Raw genomic sequence first — 22,500 nt, forward strand, 5'->3', positions numbered from 1 at the left:
AAGAGAGAGAGAAAGCAGAAGGGATTGAGACGGAGAGCTGGCGGTAATGATCCCTGCATCCACGGGCTTGGCTCACCCACAGGCATGCTGGCGCCTATGGTCCAGTGGTTCCAAACTTGCTGAGGTTTGGAACTCCCATTACCCCTCAACAAAAGCAGGCAACCAAGACCTGGATGCTGTTAAACAAATTCATTTTCAAACACAATGAGAACTTGGCGAGCATTTTTTAGAAGCATGATGAATTGTACTCCAGCACAGTACATGCAACTAGCATGTGCCGCATATTGCACTAAACCAATAACGCCACTACCAACCACTGAGGGATTTATGACAATGCAGCCCATTCATACAACATTTTTTGGTGTGAGATTTTGAAGCTTTTGGATTTGGTTTTGAATTGATACTTTTTCATTTTTCACTTTTCTCTTCTTGCAAATTAAGTGTGACCGTAACAATTAAGAGAAAGTAAAGAATCAAGTAGTAGAGCATATCACACTGTAGAGTTTGCACCATAGCTAAAGAAGTTTAATGCCTGATGTCGGGACATGATGATGTTCTCCACGATGCCTCACTGACGGTGGTGCACCAACCGTCACCATCTGCAGCTCCATCCTCTCTCTCCATCCTTGAGGTCAGTTTTAGCCGTGCATGGCAGGGTTGTTGTTCGAGCTGGTCTTTGAAGCGTTTGATGGGCCTAGCGTTTCTTGTTTCGCCTCCCTGTGTTCAGCGCACCATAGAGAACTGCTTTGGGCTTCCCTGTATTCCTCTTCCTGCTTCAGACATGATGTGCCAATCATCATGGCACCTGTGCTGTGATGGATGCCACACATGGCTGCTGAGGCTTTCTCTGCAGCGCCGGAGATAATGCCCTGCCATTGGGCGGCAATGAGGGGAGACACCACACATGGCATGGGGCGTCAGTGAGTGTTGGGTGTGTGTGTGTGTGTGTGTGTGCTTGTGTGGTGTGTGTGTGTTTGTGGGCATGTGTGGTCCTGGGTGGAGGTCGATCTTACTGGTCATTGAAGTGTGTGTGAGTGTGTGTGTGTGTGTGTGTGTGTGTGTGTGTGTCTGTGTGTGTGTGTGAGTGTGTGTGTGTGTGTGTGTGTGTGTGTGTGTGTGTGTGTGTGTGTCTATATGTGATCCTGTCGTCGGTCTTACTGGTCACTGAAACTTGTTTGGTCCTTTGCAGTTCCTCTGAAAGGCTCTAATCATTTATGCACACATTACACTCCGGAATGACCAGAGGAGCACAGATGGATCAGACTGGAATTAGTAAGTCAGTTATTGTAATGGGGGGCTGTCACTACCCTTTTTTACCCTTAATGATCAATTTGAAGTTAAAAAGAGATGTTCGAGGGATTGTGCCAACAGTGGGACAGCATTTTTCAGGTTTGGCGTGAGACTGGCAGAGGGGGAGAGAGAGAGAGATGTTCGAAAGTGGCACAAAAGCGCTGAGATGGATTTTGGATCGGGTAATACAACTACACCCTTTAAAAAACTGTTGATCTGTTATTAAAATTGACGTACTGTTTGAACTACACTATGGCTATATGGCTGCTGCAGACCTTGGAACAACAATCAGGGCAGCAAAAGAAGACACAAATCTAGGCAGGCAGACTTTTGGAAAATATCACCTGACACCAATGGGATGTAAAAGTGCAAATTCATGTTTTTCCTCATGGTAGCGAGTTTTTGGTTTTTGGCTCTTGTGACTAACCACGGCTATGCCATATCTGTAATCTGAGGTAAGCCTAATATAATATCCAAATCAGATACATTTGCATACTGTGAAATTACAAGGAAGATACATTTAAGATAGATTTGTATCATTAACGCAAGCTTGATTTGAGATGATAGGATAAATGAGGTACAGTAGCTATGCTTGCATCCACAGAATCAATCTACACATTCAAAATCAGCTGCAGCTGCCCATGGTTTGTTGTGGGGAAAATAAGGATTGCTATATCCAGCTATTCAAGCTAGGTTCATTTGGCTAATAACTCTACCTACCAAAGTATTACCTAATAACATTACAGTATATATTGTAACACTGCGCTGTAATGCTTGTTGAATGCTTCCTGGACTGTATCCTAACTGTAGTCTACAGATATTAACACATTCATGAATCTAAGTTATCTATCATTATTTTACTAATGTTAATCATACCTGTCCTACAAACTTCATTGTGAGATAATGTAGCATTCCTTGTTCAAATAAATTAATGTGTTAATCATGTAGGTTAACTTGCATACCAACAAACACAGAGTAGTTTGCTAAGGAGAATTTAGGCCTCCTGTTCAAAACTATTCTGCCTTTTGGTTCTGGAGACAAAACCTACAAATCCATAGATTCACTCCTAGATCCGTTTTCTGTTAGGGTTGTTTTTGGTTGTGCATATTGCATATTATTATGGGAATGAGAGAAAAAATCTAACAAACAACATCTATCTATCTATCTATCTATCTATTTATCTATCTATCTATCTACTGCAATGTGATGGTAGCATCCAGGAAAGTAGCTAGCAAAGTTAAAATGGAGAACCTATCTTTTTATCAGCGCACAGAAGCACAGAGCTGACCAGCTTTCCTGTTCTCAGTCTCATTCTTCAATGGCAGGTGTGAAGACATGGACAGTCCCAGAACTGTTTTCTAGCCCTCTCACGGGGCCCCCTCACACACACACCCACACACACCCATACACACACACACACACACATCTGACACAGTTCCCCATCACCCCAGCCCACTTTCATCCAAGTTTAATTTCTTTCCTCAGAATCCGGTTCCCACCCAAGAGTCCGAGCCTTGGCCCTCGTATTCAGATTTCCCCAGCTGAGGTAAGCCCCATATTGGGTGTCTAAGCTTGTCAATTACAGCCGGCCAACGGGGCCTTAAAATCATAGACGTGTCACATATCAACCACCCACAAGTTTCGCCCAATGCACATATTCTCATCCTATGCATGCTAACTAAACAGACATATAGTGGCACACTGAGTACAGTATGCGTCTGAATATATATACTCGTAGACACACACACACACACACACACACACACACAAACACACACACACAATTCAGGCACCCCAAAACACCTCATTCATCTTGATGGCTGAGAGGAAAAAAAACATCATTTATTTTGTACTTCCCCGATAATTTACTTTTTTCTCTCCCTCTCTCTCTCTCTCTTTCCTTTTCACAGGAATTCTCCATTTCCCTATAAAATGAAAATTCATCTAGAATTACATCTTATGTCATCATTATGTTTATTAAGCGTGGATGATGTATATGAACAGCGCAGGCTTGCCGCTGAGTGCTTAATGATGCATAAGATTAAGCCGAAGCTCTCAGCTGTGCTGTGACTCCCCTCTGCTTCCCACTAGCGAAGCATGCTGGGAGAACAAGCTCCACGCAGCCATCAGGTGAACACCACGGAAACATCTCTCCCTCTCTCTTTCTCTCTCTCGCTCGCTTTTTAAATCTCGGTGTCCGACATGGGTGTTTGTGCATGCATGTTTAGGTGTCCATCACATAAGTAGTTCCGACTCATACATACATACATCCTGAGTGATGTAAAGTATGTATGTGACAGCTGTGCCCTTTCTCAGACGTCTGTGTGTTTGATTTGCTGGGCATCTATATCGTCTATATTGTGTTTTAGAGGAGTGGTGTTTGTTCCTTCCTGTCTTCCATCTCCGTCTTCTTTTTTTCCTTTTTCCTTGAGCCGTTCAGACATCGTCACGTGTTTTGCCGCGGCAGTCTGTGACAAAAACATTATCCTTCTGCTGCTAAACAATCCAATAGTGCTCACCATGGGGGAGGAAGTTAACCTCTTTCCTCTGCGTCAGGCGTACACACACTCCCCCCCCCAAAACCACTCCACTCCCCGAGCCTCGCCAACCCCCTACCATTGCCACCGCCTCCCTCCCTTGACCACGTGATGCCTGCCACAGTAAATTCAAATCATTAGTCTCCTCAACCCCCCAACCCACCCCCCCCATCGGAGGAAAAAACTTCTATTAGCAATGGAGACCTCGTAAGAGACCTTCCGCGGCGAGGCACTGCCTTCCCAATTCCCAGTGGAAAAATCCTGCTGCAAAAAACTAATTCTACTTTTAATAATCTGTCATGAAGACCAGAGGCAGTCATAAATTATGTGGGGGAGCATGTGCGGGAGCGAGCCACAAGAGGGAAATCACGCTGGAAAATCAAAGCCCAAGTTTGACAAACTTTGCCGAAGATAAATAATAACTTACAAACGGGATTAGTTGTTAAGTCTCGCCCGACTGCCCAGTCAAGCCACTCCAATCAGCCGCACTCCGAATGAAGAATTTATAGGTAGACCCTGTCATTAGTTTTAGTCTTCTCCTCCCTGTGTGTGTGTGTGTGTGTGTGTGTGTACCTCTGTATCGGTGTGTGTGTGTGTGTTTGTGTGTGTGTTTATATGCATCCAACCTTTTCTTTTGCCTCTCGCAGACTCATTATATTCTAGGCTTGTCGTTGGGCTCACTGATGCTCCTATTTTTAACTCTGTCCATGCCAGGGATAGAAATGGAGGAAGTCTGTGTTATGTCATATAGGGGGAAGTCCACTGTCCACTGTGATACTGTATATATTTGAAACATATATCAATGTTAGTATACCACAGCGTATTATACTGGACATAACTGCAGGATATACTGTAAGTCTTGTTTTTCACAGTACAGTATACTGTGTACTGTAGTGTGATTTGCTGTTGTGCAGTATAATAAAAATAGAATTCTACAGGGCAATAAGGATATGACATGGATTGAATAGTGTTTTTAGTGTGCTGTATTTTATCATTTCAGAATATTCAGTAAAATATTAAAGTTCCTTTAAAATCTACACTGACATTATGTTGGTAGAATACCTTATTGGTAACCCTATGAATATATAAAAATGAAAATAATGAAATATGAAATCACAGCTTACTGCTTGAACGCCACTGAATTAAGAATGAGCAGGATCACAGGATAAAGAAGGATGTGAAAAAATCTTGGCTCACTCTTTTGTTTTCATTAGTGTCACGCAGCTACACTTAATTAATATCTGAAGCCAAAAGAATCAAAACATTGCAAGGGGTTAGGGAGCTGTGCTGGTGGTGGTGATGTGTGTCTGTCTGTTTTGTGTGTATGTGTGTGTGTGTGTGAGAGAGTGAGTGTTTGTGTGTGTTTGTAAGTGTGTGTGTGTGTGTGAGTAAGTGAGTGTTTGTGTGTGTGTGTGTGTGTGTGTGTGTGTGTGTGTGTGTGTGTGTGTGTGTGTGTGTGTGTGTGTGTGTGTGTGTGTGAGTGAGTGAGTGAGTGTGAGTGTTTGTGTGTGTGTGGAAAAGAGGATTCAAGGTAAAAATGACTGTGGAGAGAGACCACAGAGACAATGTATGTGTGCGTGTGTGTGTGTGTGTGTGTGCATGCGCGCGTATGTGTGTGTGTGTGTGTGTGTGTGTGTGTGTGTGTGTGTGTAGGGGGGAGGTTGCGATGGTGGCGTGGGGAGTCGTCTCCCAACCACGAGGCTACACTCTCTCTGGTCCTCGTGTCAATATCTGTGTAAACTATCGACATGCATCATAATCGTGCCCTTTCTATCAAGTGCAGGCTAAAGAACAATCTCCATTAGCTGACAGCGGCCCCGGCAGGCTTGACAAATTTCACCCCCGACAAGAGGGGAAGGAACCGGGGCGAAATAAAGAGGCATGTTCCAACAAGTCTTGTCAAAATGGTATTGATTTAATCATCTGCAGAAATACACATTCTTGGGTAGTGTAGCGTGCAGCCGCTTCCAGACATGGTTTACTTTTTTTCTCCCTACCTCTCTCGCTCTCTCTCTCTCTTTTTTTTTTTTTGTCGCTGGCAGGTGGCTCATGGCTCGTGGCTAGCAACCAGCAAGTGCAGTACCTCACTGGATTCATAGGTGATGAAACACACACTCAGTCACGCACATAGACATACACACATGCGCGCACACACACACACACACACACACACACACACACACACACACACACACACACACACACACACACACACACACACACACACACACACTAACCTTTTTTCTGTTACTATTACCATCTCTTCAGTATTGTTTTTCTCACTCAATGCTATTCCAACAATCCAATGACCCCCCCCCCCCCCCCAAACACACACACACACACACACACAGACACACACTCACCTAAAAAACCCTGCATTCTATTTTTATTTAGGGCTATGAAATGGCACGTAATGATGTGAGTGGGTGAGTCTATATATAACCCTCGGAGTTGGCCAGCATCTCATCCCGGCTAAGACAGGAGTGATAAATAACACGAGCCCTCCATCACACCAGCGCAGCCCCCGGTATTCCCCTCGGCCAGAGCCCGAGGCAGCCAGCCAGAGGTCTGGGAGCGTTTGTTTAACACCGGGCCCTCTCGAAGCGGCTCACGGTGCCGTGACGTTAAGAGCGCAGAACCTGACGTTTGGCGGCCTGAGATCTAAAGTTTTTGTTTTCGTTTTTATTCAAGTTTTTCAAAAAATATGCCCACATATTTGATGTGCTTGAATGATGGCGTCTCACATGGATGTTAAAAAGCTACATCTGCAGAAGGGTTTTACAAACAGGATGTTTACCAGAGGATGTTGTTTTCCATTACGTGAATTAAGTTCCTGACAGTTGTTAAAAGGAATTTATAACACTTCAAAATAACATCACCCAGATCATAGCATAATGACCCTACACAAATATGCCATAGCCCTCCTGACATAATGTAACAAAATGAAATAAGGCAATAAATAAGCATTAGACAGACACTGCCCTCACACACATTACTGCTGGTGATACCACAATCACCACTTTCCACAGGACAGATACAGCCCTACACACAACACTACAACTAACAACAATAACCCCAGCCCTAGGGTCTCTGCTCTTAAATCTCACTTGAGTTGAGGGGTATTGCCGCACAGCTCATCTAAGCAATGATAAGGTGAACACAAATAACATCATCCCCGTGACAGGGGTCTAGTTCGGGGAGTAGGTAGGGCTCCAGGGGCTCCAGGGGGTATGGAGGCCGGGGGTGGGGGGGGGTCAGGGAGGGGGTGGGGGGGTACTTTGAGGCCCATCCAGGACCATCCTGCCCTTGACCCCGTCGGGATGAGGTGGAGGTGGGAGGCTAATGCCTCATCATATTGAGTTTGACTTTGAGCCCTGCGGACGGAGGCTTATAAAACAAAGGATAACAGGCCAGATAAACTGGAGGGGCCATAAACCACAGGGGGGCCGAGAGCCACTGCTCATCCAAGCCACACAAAACCCACCTCAGTGAGCTGAGTGGTCAAGCAACACTCCGTCTATTACAATACAGTGTATCATATAGGCTTCCCTTCCGCTATGACTGGATAATAAATGGCTCATTGACATTAACGCTGTAAAGTGTACTGTAGATCATCATAAGATAGCAATCTATATATACAAGAGTCAAATGGGGGCCATTGATAATAATCAGTTGAAGACATATTAATGAGGCTCTTGACTGTGAATTTGAGGTCAGAATATTATGTTGGCGGAGCTGTTACGCCAAACGTAAATGAAAATGGTGGCTTACCCGTGAAACTGATCGGTCATGAATGGGGAATGCAGACTTGACCGATCATGGCGCCTACCCTTTATATATCATGTTGCTCTCAGCAAGGACAAAAGGAAATGCAGAAGGTGACAGGCCTGAAGAATACACCACATCAACATGTCACAAGTAAACAAACCACAAAAGAGCACGATGCATAAGTCGAAAGTAACATTCGTTGAATAAATGGCAATTTGGTTTTCGCGATCTAGCTTCGAAAGGCAGCACACAGACAGTCATCCTAAGACTCTGAAGGACTGTTTTTTTTTACGACTCTCGGCTAAAGACTGAAAACTGGTTTGAATTTGAGCTCTCAGGTCAACGCGCAAAGGCATGTGTCTATATTTGGCACACGGCTGATGAAATTCAGTGAAACTTTGATTAGAAAAGAGAGCATACAATGTCAAGTGTTATGGCGTTTTAATGTTCAATATCCATCAATACCACAATTACAAAATAGCAAGTCATCACTGAATGCAGTTGAATGACATACGTGTGACAACCAACCAGCACTGAGTAGTTCATTTGTCAGGTCATTAAAGGATTACTTTTTTTGGAAGGAGCGCCTTAAAAAAGGGGAAGAAAAACAATAAACGCTTGTCTCTGCGTCCTTGTTTGAGAAACGATACCCATCAAACAGCACTTAATGTCATTTTTCCTCGTGCTTTCTGGAGGATCGGTAAAGATTTCAGGGGGCAATCACCTTCCTCAAGGACCCAATTTATACTGTGCGGAGGATCCATGCACGAGGGAAATGTCGTCTTACTCGTACTGTGGCTGCAGAGGCCCTTTCATTTTCGACTGATGCATGTTAACCTTTGCAGATGGAGCGGTTATTGCTGTTGAAAAGGCAACATATTGCTTGATAAACCATATCATCTGACATATTTGCTGCTTGGTTAGCCAAACAGAGGCTGTTTTCCCGTGATTTTCCATGTCGAATTTGTCACCGTGCATGTCTTTTCTGTTTCAGGTCACAGGGTGAGAAGGGAGGGGAAAAAACCCAACCATATCCCACAGTTCCTTGCCAATTTGAGTCATACCAGACAATAAGGTAATTTTCTTATCAAATGGCTATTAGGAGCTAATGTTTGACTTATTTATTTATTTCCCCTTTTTTGGGTGGCAGTCTTGATCTTTGTGTCGATAATGAGGGGGCTTGTGTGAGCAGACAGGATAATTAATAGGAATGTCACTGACACTATATTAATAGCATCTTGCGTGGCATCAATTTGGTTTAGATTGCCTTTTTGACAAGCCATTTTAATTAAAAATATCAACACAAGCATTGAAGGACTACTGTAGCCGTTTCGGGAAAATATCAAATAATGTTGCCATCTGGTACTTTCTGCATGTCTTGTCTTTGCGCTAATTATAAGTAATACTCTGAAGTTTGGTATCAGTCTCCGGCAGACATGCACATCAGCATATCACCGTGGTTGCCAGGAGCTTCACTGAGGAGGACGTGAGGGGCAGTGAAAATGGAACAGATGAGGAAGGTACACTACATACTCCAGCAAAACCATCACTTGTCATGATGACTTCTCTTTAATTCTCTCTCTGACCAGACCAAGTGGTCTTCATCATAAGAGCCCTTATTGCCATTAAGCAATACAGAAGTGAATAAAATCATGTACTTCACGTGTATGTATTTATTAATATACATTTTAAACTATAACCACGAAACCAACCACCAGTGTATTATTGATCCCTGCACTGAACTCTAACCCACATCTATCCTATGTGTGTACTGATATATTGATAATAAATTCTTATTTTCTTTTTACTTACATTATTTTTTATAAAAAGGACTTAAAATACAATTTAGTACACAACACTTAAGGACACGTAATATAAATGAATGGCCAGTTTGGCAAACCCACTTGAGTGGACCATCACTTCATTTGACCTTCACTCACTAACACCTGCAACCAGAGCAAGGGGTCTCCAAAGATTTTCTGAAAGTGTTTTGAAATCTCTTTCTCGTTTTGTTGTTGTTGGTCTTTTTCCCTTCATCTTCTGCTCAGTGCGGCTGTCAGGCGTGGGGGGGGTTGGGGGGGTTTGGCGGAGTGATGCATGGCTCTGCGGCCACACGCTCGGCGTGTCTCACTGATCAGTGAGCTGACGGGCCGATCAATCTCCCTGACCACTCAGGGTCTCCCAGTCAGAGCTGTGGTCTCAATCCTCTTTTTACCCTGGACCCTAGCACTGGGCACTCACACAAGGAGCCCAGGATGGGGAGGGAGGCAGGGAGTGAGCTACACACAAATCATAAACGCAGGAAAACACACACACACACACACACACACTCACATACACATACGGACACACATACGGACACACATGCACACACACACACACACACACACACACACACACACACACACACACACACACACACACACATGCACAAATACACTCACAAACAAACACACACACACACACGCACACACACACAAACACACACACATATACACACACACACACATGCACCTTCACATATACAAACATACATACAAACATACACATGCACATGCACAAACAAATTCACATATACATACACATATTGACACACAGAAATATAAACACAAATATGGAAACTTGGACAATAATGGCTTCTGCAAAGCCACATTTTTAGGTTGAGCACATAGTACACTATTAAAATAAAACATATTTTTAAACTTATACTGGCCTTAGTCAGTAAATCACACTCATCGGTGAAAGATGCTTGAATTGCATGTCTTTGAGTGTGTGTGTGTGTGTGTGTGTGTCCCTTTGAGTGTGTGGAAAAGAAATCTACAAAGAAACAAAAGGATGAATGGAAGGAAAGAGCGAGGGATAGAAAAAAGAGAAAAGAGCAGGAGCTGTTTGTGGGTTCTGACCTCTCCACTGACTTGTGTTGAATGGCGCTCTCCCTGGTTACTATGCGTCATGCTTTGTTTCACCTGACGGGTAATTATTTTTTCCATTAAACACACAACACATATTTCACTTAGTTTCTGGGAATGAAATTTCAATCAGGAGCCATTAATGCAGCCTAGACAAGGGGAAAGTTTAGAAAAATAACAAGATGCAACAGCAAAGAAAATAATATACTGTCAATGGGGGAAAGAAAACACAAAAATAATCATTTGCCACTTGAAGGTGATGCATATGTTAAATTGTCAACAACCACAGAAAAATTAATAGCTTTCTGCCATGGGAAAAATAAATGGAATGACTAGGCAATCAATTACATATTTCTTTTACTTTCAGACTCCTATAGAGTTTCTCATGATAAAACTACGGTAGGTGTAGTGAGACAAAGCATGTGGCGCTGAAAGGTATTTCTCAGATTATTATCAGTGCCATCACACGGTTTGATGGTGCTTCAGCATTTATATGTATAACATATTGCACGTGTTTTATGTCATCTAAAAAGTACAAAACATTTTTGAAAAGTAAAAATGACTTTGTGTTGCAAAATGGCTTCGTGTTGCATGAGGAATTCTGTTCATTTTAAGTGGAGCAAAAAAAAAAAAAAAAACAGAGAAGAAAAAAAAAACTCCATTTGAGGTCATTTGTATAGCAGTCGGTTTGCGTAATGCGTTTGGAGGTCCATGTGGTCTGAGAGCTTTGTGCCTCATTAATTTGTCAATAAGACCTCTCTCCATCTTACAGTCAGAGTAATGAGGGAATGAAGCATCCAGCTGCAAACCTCCACAGGTCTTTGGCCAACAGACTGCCTCCCTCCAACCTCCCACCCACCCCATCAACAGCAGAGCTGACAAGAGGAATCTCTCTAAAGCATTTTACTGCTCAACATAAACTATATGTTCCAATTTGTGTTATGTCACTCATTACAATATAAGGCATTGATTATAGGCCGCTCATTTCCATACACAATGTAGCATGATAGTGTCGCTAAGCCCCGATCCATTTCTAACCCTAAAGATTTTGCACAATGACAAGAGCTTCTTCTCAACCAGACAAGCATGGGCAATATATAAGGACACTTCAGAATAGGGCCAAAATAAAAATACAGAAGGGAGGGTATCAGTTCATGTGTTTTTTCCTTGGGCTCTTAGCATATGGTTAAGTGTTCTGTTCTTTTAACCCCACAACTCAGGTATGTAAAAATACACCTTTGCGACTAAATGTAGTAAAAGTGTCATCACTGTAAATCCAGTAGGGACAGAAGAACCTTGAGGCCTGTGGAAGAGAAAGAGAGAGAGAGAGAGAGAGAGAGGGAGATAGACAGATGAAGAAAGAAAGACAAAGAGAGAAGAGGATGCATGGCTGAGCTATATGAACTAGCTTTCCGCCATAGCCAATGATGCTGTGATCACACTCTCTCTCTCTCTCTCTCTCTCTCTCTCCTTGACCCAGAAATGGCTGGCCTCTCTGTTAGTGCGATGATCTGCGTGGTAGGCGACTGTGAGGTGCAGTGCGATGTGTGTGTGAGCTGTGGGATGCGATGTGTGTGTGTGAGCCGTGTGATGCGATGTGTGTGTGTTATTTCTGCACCTTGGCCCCTGACTCTGATTTATGTTGCTGAGGGCACCTGATGTAACTCTTTGTAAACACAGACGAGGTAGGTCAGTGTCCATTCCCACACTGATGTCTCTATCAAAGCACATGGGTACCATGAGGGCATTCTGTCAATCTGTGATCATATGCAAAATAACTAGCCTGGCTAGCGCCACCACTTCTCAATGAGACGTGGTCTGGGAACCAAACGTTAATTTTCTCGTATTTGAAAAAAATGCCCAGATCCGTTTATTGGGTGCCACGGATGTCTATCAAATGCGTCTGTGCATAGCTCATCATCGTCTTGCGTTCCCCCTGTTCTGTGATTGGTTCCCTATCTCAGGCGAAAATTTGCTCCATGGTCTCCAGGCTGCCTTAGCAGCGTGAATCAAATCGCGCGCAAGGCAGCATGGGAACACCCAGGCTACAAAATAACAGAAATCAGGCACATTGATCAATGTCTCAGAGACAGAGTCAAATCAGAGGTGCATTGAAATTTGCAAACATAGGCAAAAGTTTGCGAACGTTGCCGAACAGATTTCCGTTTGCCTTGAGTTTTTCGGCGAACATTTGCAAACACTCGCAGTTTGTGGAGGTCGTTCTTCGCAAAATTTCCAGTGGAGCTGGCCGTGAGCTTGACGAAGCGAAGGCAACAATTACGTTACAGTGGAATATTGACACCAAATCATTCAAATTTAACTGTTCAAAAACATGTTCGCTACAAACGTTCCCATTGGCGAACGCACCTCAGTCTTTCTTAGCTTCATACTGGCTCTTCATGCTACTGTAAATAAAAGCTCCCTTCTGCTTTACCCAGAGGTGACAGGGAATTATACATGAAGAGTGGTGAAAAGATATTTTTGTGATGGCAATAGATATAATTCAGATGTCCAGAGAATAGACATAATTATTAAGAATTGATGTATATTAAATTCATGTTTTGAAGGCATGATCAATACAGTGGGAACTGTCCCACAGAACAGCTGTCTATAGTACATCCACAGGCAGTGTTTCACACCACATCTACGCCGTGAACCTGAAACGCCACGGATCGATACCCGGACACACACCCTGCACAAGAGCAAACCGTGAATCCGGCAACAATGATGATGACAGTATTTGCACTCAACCCCCTGTCTCCCCCGAAACCCCACTAATACTCCCTCCAACCCCCCCCCCCCCCCCCCCCCACCCTCACAGTTTTCCAGTTCAGGCCTCCAATTAACCTGTGCAAAGCGTGACTCCAATCACAGGCCAGTGTGGCGACAGTGAACCCCCGTGTACGGCGCTGCACTGCTGGGATGATGTATCTGAAGGTGGGGATGGGGTGTGTGTGTGTGGGGAGCTTGTAATGGTGGGGGTTGGTTGGGGGGTGGGGGTGGGGGGTGGGTTGGTTGAGGGATTGGGATTCAGGATTGGGGGTGGGGGGGGGTGACGTCTAGGGGCTCGTCCCTTGTCGGTGACAGCGAAGTTTGTTCCAGTCATTCATCAAGTCCCTCCCTGCCCACCAAAGGGCCTGGCGAGTCCCCAAGCCTCCTGCTACCACTGCGGGCTGGGCTGGGCTGGGTAAGGGGGGATAGGAGGAATGTGCAAGGAGTGTGTGTGTGTGTGTGTGGGGGGGGGGGGGGTTGCAATATGTGCATTTTAGGTCTCTTGTGTGCGAGTAACAGAGGGGAGGGAAAACAGAAGAGAGAGTGGGGGGTGGGGGGGGTGTAGAATCTGCTGATGTACTCACTGCCGCTAACTTTGATGGATCTCTTGTTGTCACTTGCTTTTGGTCCCGATCCCTGGGACAAAACAAAGGGAATCATTAACTCTTTTGTGCTGCATGGGACGTTTATAGGTCTGGAGGGCCGGCCTGTGAGGAGTTAGCGGCTAGAGGCAGGGACGAGGGGATGGGGGGGGGGGGGGGTGAAAACGAGATGGGGTGCAGATGGGGTCGTCCGGCGCGTTGCGAGGGCGGGGGGCTGGACCAAAATGGGGCACGTTGGGTATGCATGGGTGGCCAGGCACACAGGCCTGATTACAGAATGATTTAGTGACCGCTGATACGCCTGCTCCTCCCCTAGTGTCGTTCGGCTCGGATGGACCAATACAACTGGCAAAATGTGTACCTCTGCATGTGTGTGTGTGTGTGTGTTTGCAGCACTTCTCTGTGTATGGATTTGTCTGTTCATGTGTGTGTGTTTGTGATCACACAGGAGTGTATGTTTGTATATTTTTGGTGTGTGGGCATGTATTCCTACATTTATGGTCAGTCATACTGTATCCCTGTAGTGTGCTATGCTGACTGGTGTCATGAGTGGAGCTATTACTGCCTGAAGTGATTTGAGACTCAACATTAAGAGGGTTGTATAGAGGGACCAGCCAGGCAACAGAGGCTCTGGGAAGAGCAAATGCTTTTCTCTCTCTTCCCTCTCTCTCTCTCTCTCTCTCTCTTGTGCACGTGCTGTCTCTCTCTCTCGCTTTCTTCTCTCTCAGTCTCTCTCTCTCTCCAACTCCAAGATATCTCTACTCTAACTCTAGCCTCAGGTATATTGGAATGAAATGATCAAACGATCATCATCTACCAGTTAAGTTTACTGAAGCTGATTAAATCAGTCTAACTGTACATTCCAAAATTCCCTTCATTAATCTAAAGCTCAATGTCACTGCCATATAATATAATAGGAAGGAGAGGTGGTGAAGGTGGATTTTGCATATCCATGCATTTCACCAGGTCATTCAGATACCACAGATCTTATACCCACGATCTTCCAGCGAGCGGAAAGTTCACATGGAGCGTTCCTCTCAGAGATGCTGTTGGATGCTATTTTATGATGATCTGAAAGTTAGCGAGTGACGGGAACAGCTGTTTGGAACAAGCAAATCAGAGAAGTCATAATGTGGCAGCTGCTGGCGCTAGCCCTCCTGTGTCTGTTCTGTTCTCACACACAGACAGCAGATAGTTCTTGCCATTAGACAACATTTGTTGTGTTTTTTGGGCAATGAACTATCGCTTATCAGCGTAATACTGAAACTTTAACGTTGTACATCATAAAACATCACAGTTATTGTGATGCTGGAAGGCAGACAGGTGTGTGTAGAGGTAGCAATGTATACTTCTGACCTGGTTTAAAAAAAACAAACAAAAAAAAAACACGTTCCTGTGTTTTTTCAACTCCGAAGAGAGAGACACACTAGTTTATCAACCGTTGTAGGGCTGAATTGATTAATAACTGAATTTACTCTGTCAAGCCCCTGCGCTTCGAAGCAACAAAGATTGCCACGCAACACAGCTTACAGTAGTCAACAGCTGCCCAGGAGCAGGCGCGGCTAAGGAGATGGAGAGTCTGGTGGAGCGCCCGAGGTCAGAGACTAACAGCACTGTTAGGGAGGCAAGGTCACTTTAGCGAGAGAAAACAGTTCCTCCCCACGCACACCACCACCACCCCTCCCCCCCCCAATTCCTAACCCAGATCTCTGGGCCATCTTTGAGCAGTGGCAACTTTGACATTGATTAAGGCATGACAACAATGCACGGGGAATAGAATCATCAAGATGGATGCACACAGCCATGCTGAACTCATAAGAGAGGAAATTCTTTTTTTTCCCTATCAGTGGTGGTCACTATGGTTACATGTACATAGAACAAACATAAAGCCTGGGATGCTCTATAATCATTATGGTTATGGTTACATGATTTAGCAGACACTTTTGTCCAAAGGGACTTACAAATAAAAACAAATAAAAAAATACTCTATATTGTGGTGGGGACAATGTGCAGGCAATGTCTGTAGTCCAACATCAAAAGAGGGAATACGAGTGAATCTTTCAATATTTTAAGATGACATAGAGAGACATAAAGAAGGGAAAACATAAAAGGCATGGAAGTTGCCTTTTTTAAGCAGGATTTTTAAAACACTAATTTGGAATATCCAAGACTACACCAAAGACAAATCGAGCCAATAAACAAAAATGAAAGACAATCACTGCACACAGACATTAATACTTCATTTATCATGGCACTGTACTTAAAGGAACCGTATGTAAGAAATGTATTTCAATTAATCATAAAATGGCCCTGGTATGTCATTAGACATTAAGAAATCATGTTCATTTCAAATACTTATATCACTGACAACAGTAGTCCAGCCAGGATATTGTCATTTAAAAAGTGAAGTTGCAGCCCTCAACTGATGTTGATGTTGTGTTTTGTCATGTCATGTTGTGTTTTGGCCTGATGCGCCACCCTCCACCTATCTACTAATCACGAAGTCAGTAGTGTTTCGGCATCGGGTTGGTAACCTCGAGTCAGGGGAGAGGGGGAGGGGATACACCGCTCTACAGTAATTTGAAAGTGATTGCAGCACCAGTTTTGGCCACAATCTTACATATGGTTCCTTTAAGTAATTTCCCAGCTAGTGTACCTCAAATTTAATTTGAATCTTGTGCACTAAAAGTTACCTCCTCATATGACCAGGCATGAAAACTCCTCACCTTTCGGCGAAATTCGCCGTTTTGAATCCAAAATAGGGGACTTGCGTGGTTAGCGCAGATCCGATGAGAAAATATTGTAGGGGGGGGGGGGGGGTATGGGGTTACAACTGAGTTTACAAATCACGCGCAGACACGAATGCGTTGTAAGACAAGAGCCCAATTAAAAACTTGTCTGATCCAGCAACGATTATGTGAATGCAGCCCCTATGCATTTAGCCAATTAAACAGTGGAAGCTAAATTTTGCCGCGGATGCAACGCGAACAGAACGCTTGCGCTGGAATAGCCTCCCTGTCTGTGTGACTACAGATATATGCGTCTGAAATGTGAGCCCGGCGAGGAGAGATCATGGGAGAGATGCTTATTGATGTCACAGGTGGGCTAGTTGAAATGTTCAACTTCTGTCAGAAAAAGACGTTGAGATTGGTGTAGCAACTGTTGTTAAAGTTAGCGATATTGGACAGAAATATAGACATAACGAGTTCATTTGATGAAGAATACGTGCAGTTTTAGCCATCTAGATCGACAAAAGGTGAAGCAAATAGGCATACTTTATCAGTATAGCAAAGGCTAATGTGAATAACTAAATAGTTTAATTAAATGCTCCTAAACTGGGCTGGTGCATTTTGTCGAGTTCAGAGACAAAAACAGTGCTTGACATGGCAATGCTGTCTTTTAAGAAACGCTCAGTGGCCTGACACACTAGCACAATGCCACAATCTGTAAGTAGCCTAGCTGCAGGTTAAAACATTTCAAACCAATTTTACAAATTAAAGCCTAGTCTACCCTACCCAAGTTTATTTATTACCTGGTTTGGTCCAACAAATATTCAGACTTATCTTATTCAGACTTATTCTAATAGTCTACTATGAAGTGTCCCGTAGGCCTATGAAATCTTCAGAAATGTCTGATAACTTCAGGCACAAAGAAAGAAAACTCATGTAGATTACTGAGGAGGAGAGGAAGGCCAGGGTGAAGCATGTTGCCAAACAGCGCAATTGGGCCCCTTCACACTTAGGCCCAAGTCAAAAAGAAGAAATAATAAGTATTTGTTTTGTAAAAAAATAGTCATTTTGTAGTTTGCTTTCTTTATAAATCTCTGGTTTTAGGCAACTTCATACTCCATGGAAGCTATGCACTATTGGCAACAATGTCACTCGCGCTTGTTTTGCTATGAAATGGCCATTTCCCACTTTGCGCGCCCTTCTCACCTTTTTCACCCCTGACCTGTTTTCATGCCTGATATGAAACTAGTCATTCTCTTTTTAGTGTGCTTTAATAAAACTTAGCTTGTTCTGTGACTTTAATTCATTCCATTTGTTACGTGAGGACAACTCATTAGAATTATCATTTATTATCATTAGACAGAAATTTTAAGCCTTCGTTCCCCGGAGATGCTAAGCACTCTTTGTTTTCCCCCTGTTTGCATTGAAATAAATGTGAACCTGCTGATGCAGTAGATTAATGTGTGTGCTGCATGCACGCTGCATGCATTCGTTCATCTGGAGTGTGTGTGTGTAATGGGGGGTGGGGCAAGAGGTTGGTCTTTTTCATGGGTCTGTATCTGTTTGTTTGATGGTCATTTAACGTATGCCTGGCTAATTAATAGGGATATCACCACATGCCAATAATACAGAAATGTAAAGTAGAACATGTTCTGGATTGTGATAAATGGGCGATGGCCGGTGGCCGTGTTCTTCTGGAGAACGATGCATGATGACAAGACGACTGCATTAAAAAGTACAAAATGTTCACAAAAACTTCCTTAACTAACTGGTGGAAAAGTTATCTACCTTAAGGAGTGGTCCAGAATCCACCTGTCAATGTTCCATCTTGAATCGAAACATTCCGGAACCTTCTCCACTGCTCCACATAGTTATTCAGTTTCTGCTGATCTGATGACAAGAAGAGGGCTCTCTTTAGTACATTCAGGTATGCACATGGTTAAAAAAGACTCACAAAAAGATTAGAATTCAATAGCCACCAACGGTGGATACTTTTTGAAAAGTAGTAGTAAGTAACCCACGTTGCCAGAGGTTCAGGGTGAAATAGGATATGCATTATTTACGGTCTCTCATTCCTTACAAGGACATTACCACAATATGGAGATGATAAACTCCTCTTAATAAGACTTCAAACCAACTGAAGGAGAAATCATTAACAGTCCAGGTGTTTTAAGTTTGAAGGTATTATGGGCATACCATAAATGATGTATTAACATATTGCTTCAATATGGACAATAAATCTTGCAACTATACCTTTTTAATTCTCAAGCTGTTCAATATAGCTGTGCCATAAACAATTTGTACAGCCCATAATTATTTTTAACATTTAATCTCTATAAATAATATTGATTAATTAGCCAGTCAAAATTACTGAACATGATGTATGCAATATACATCACTGTCATAGAAACTCCTGCAACGATTCATTTACACTTGAAGTGTTTTAATTAGAAGCAACCGAAACTTAACTTTGATGGGAAATGAGTGAAGACTGTGTGTCAGAGGTCACAGTTTACATGTATTTGTTTAAGTCAGAAGAACTACTGTATTCACAATATTGACAAAAAACTTGTCTTTTTATGTAGCTTGTGAAATCAGTGTGGTGTTAAAGGCTTAGTGTACGACTTTTTTACACACTCAGTCTGCACAACTAACTTATTGTGTTAATACAGGGATTTATAACATATAATGTATGAGAATGAACTACATTGATGGTTCAGGTATGTTTGTTCTGACACAATGGAAAGAATATATCTACTTTTTAAAAACCTACTGCTATCAGAAATTAAAGAAATACTATGAGATCAACCCACTGCAATTGGTCATAAATAACATTAGCCTCATAAAACCCCTTACAGCCTCAATTAGCCACTAAATCTGTGAGATGAATACCACCCCACTGCACACTTTTGATGAGTGCTCACAGCACACATATACACACCCCCACACACACACCTACAACGCTACTGTTGTGAAGGGCAGCTATGCATCTACCATTTAAGGCAACATTTGCCAACTCAACCCGACATCAATTACAACTAATGCACCGGGGCCCTAACACGCTGCACTGCGTTCAGGAGATGGATAGAATGTAACGACCTTTTTCACAAGGCCCATCATTGGCTTCACCATGGTATTAGTACATTCTAAATAGGGCCGTTTGGTCAGTCAACCCTTAAATATTTGGGGTCTGTTGGTGCTTATTGTGAGCGGAGGGTGCGGTGGGGTGTGGGTGGGGGGTTGGCGTTTGTTGGGGAACTACATACTTAGCGTAAGGTCCACATCCTTCGTGCAGATTGGCTTTGTCCCTCATTGTCATCATTACGGGGTGCATCAGAAGATACACACACACATAAAGCACCTGGCAGACAGAGAGGATGAAGGTCACACTTGATTTGAATGCCTCATTTTTATTCCTTAATGAACCTGGCAGTGCATTCTGTAATGTAATGTAATGTCTTGGTAATGCCAGGCGGCAATTGGGACACTTTTCAGGCCCGCGTGCAGCCTTGGTGGACTGGGCATGTATCACTCATGTATCATTCCGCTGGCGTTGTAACCAGTACTCGGGGTCCACGCGCCACAAACCACAAGCAAACTCCACTGTCGCCATGCTTTTTACCAGTTGATTCTCCTCTCCAAGCTAGCACCCTGTTGACACTTCTGCCACACAGACACACTACTCAAACACCCAGCAGGGAACAAGAAAAATAGACCAGGCGACCAGCTCCTCGCTCACTCGTCACCAAATAAATCTCAATATCCAGACACAAAAGCATTCGCAGCTTCACAGGTTTAATTATGTTGACTCCAAGACAGCCCTCGCCCTCCCATTCGAGGCTGATCACTGTACAATTGGAAGCCCAGGTAATTGATAATGCCTGTGTGAATAATGCTGTCAATTTTCTCCCTAAATCCTATTTTGGTGGCCATCTGGGTTCTCTAAATGACACCCGGGGGAGAAGGGGTAATAGATAGTAATTACTCTGAAGTCATTTTCCTTCAAGAAATGTTTAGCGCTTATCTGTTTTACAATTAAAATGGAAACAAGTCGCTCCTCGCGCACTTATTTTTCATATAGAGTTTGCGTCACCATTGATGGCAGTCTCTCGGCCCCTTCTCCTCTCGAGACTCGCTTATTCTAGCGACCAACGTGCAAATATACCATGGCAAATGGGGTTAAACCATCAAAATAAGGGGGAAGCATTTAAGGGAAAAAGTCTGAAGCACTACTCAAAGGGAAAACGCTTTCCATTTGTAGCAGAAAATAATGTGATGATGGGGATGAAGGCCTTGAGAGGACTTTTTATTATGCTTCCGTTCAGTTTTGCAAGAAATGCAATGAGCGAGGGCGACTAACAAGGCGTGATATCTACAGAGCATATGATTTTAGGATGCCATGCCAGCAGAAATGGATGCTTTAGCGTCTATCATATCGTCGTATTTTTGTCACTGTAAATCCATTTTTGTTACTGTAAATAAACATTTGTTTACTTTATTATTGCTTCCGGAGTCTTTCTGGTTGAACTCTCAGTTTTTCCAAAGAGGTGAGCTAAACAGATGTAAACAAATGTACAATCCTCGCCCCATGTGAACAGCGACACTGAAACATACAAATATGTATTGTAGCTTGAATGTTATTCCTCATTTCTGTAAGTCACTTTTGATAAAAGCGTCTGCTAAATGAATACATGTAAATGTATGTAAATATAAGTAATGTGGCACCTCCCCCTCTCTGCAATTGTTTTTAATGTGCTGCCAGTCCCATAAATAGTCACATACCTACAGTATATCTGAAAAGTGAGTATTACAAAGTGAAGATGTCTCAAGTACAAGCTGTTTACATGTAAACCTCATGGCTATTACAGGCTTTGCTTTGCCTGAAGCTGGCTGTGTCCACTGTGCCGACACTGAAAGTCACCTTCGCTGTCTCGGGATGGAGCATAAATATCTTTATTCGGCCGGATCTGGCCGGGGTGGGTGCTGGGAGAACAGCATGTATGTGTGTGAGTGTGTGTGTGTGTGTGTGTGTGTGGAGATGCAAGGTGCGGGGAGGTCGTGTAGAACCAGCCGGAGACACCGCCATGACACTGTGACATGTTCAGACGCACTCCACTGAGCTGTGGCCCGTCCGACAACATGAAACAGGCCGGCGGCGCACCACTAATAACGTTTCCGTGACCTCCTCTGCGTCTTTGTGTGTGTTTGTTGGGGGGTGTTGTTCACATAAACAAACACACAGACACACACACACACACACACATATGCCTCTACATGTGTACATAAAAATGTATATGCATGCATACACATAAGTGCATGTTTACATTCAAACAACCACACATACACACAGTAAAATACAAATACATGCCCCAAAAACTATTTGTTAACACTAATTTGTTTACACTTAAACACACACACACACACACACACATATTCAGTCAGAGTTAACATCAGTATTCCAAACATCTGTATCCCAAAACAAACAAAAAATACAGTTTACTGGGGGTTGAAACAAAAGCGCAGATAAGACGGCGCCGCAGCCAAACGAATCCAAGCATGTCTGGATCTCTGTCTCTCTGGGTTAGACTGCTGGGCTGACAGGCGGGGAGAACTAATGTCTTCTCCACTGGGTCTACGCCTCAGATGAGTAGAATTGCCCCTCTTCATAGAAAGGTTAATAGTCATTTGAACAGGGAGGGGGGGGGGGAGGAAACAACCCCAGCGCTCTCAGACATAACTAGAACAACAAATTCACTACCAGCTAGGACGTCCATCAGACCTCGGCTGCGCTTGAGGAAAGAAGGCGAAGAATGGGGAAGAGGAAAAAAAAAAAAGTGTAACAACCATATTTTAATTTCTTCACTTGTGTTAAAAGATTGGATCTTCATTTTCG

The 22,500-nt window shown here is 43.4% G+C and overlaps 1 long non-coding RNA gene across 1 annotated transcript in view; it reads right to left on the reverse strand.

The window, feature by feature from the left end:
• The window catches only part of LOC121699913, a 62,639-nt gene that overhangs the window by 984 nt on the left and 39,155 nt on the right, over positions 1 to 22,500 (reverse strand). Inside the window, exon 3 of the long non-coding RNA XR_006027072.1 lies at positions 18,396 to 18,497. This is a non-coding gene — a long non-coding RNA (uncharacterized LOC121699913). The remainder of the gene's footprint in view (positions 1 to 18,395; positions 18,498 to 22,500) is intronic.

Source organism: Alosa sapidissima, chromosome 24 (genome assembly GCF_018492685.1).
Source record: "Alosa sapidissima isolate fAloSap1 chromosome 24, fAloSap1.pri, whole genome shotgun sequence".
Lineage (NCBI taxonomy): Eukaryota > Metazoa > Chordata > Actinopteri > Clupeiformes > Clupeidae > Alosa > Alosa sapidissima.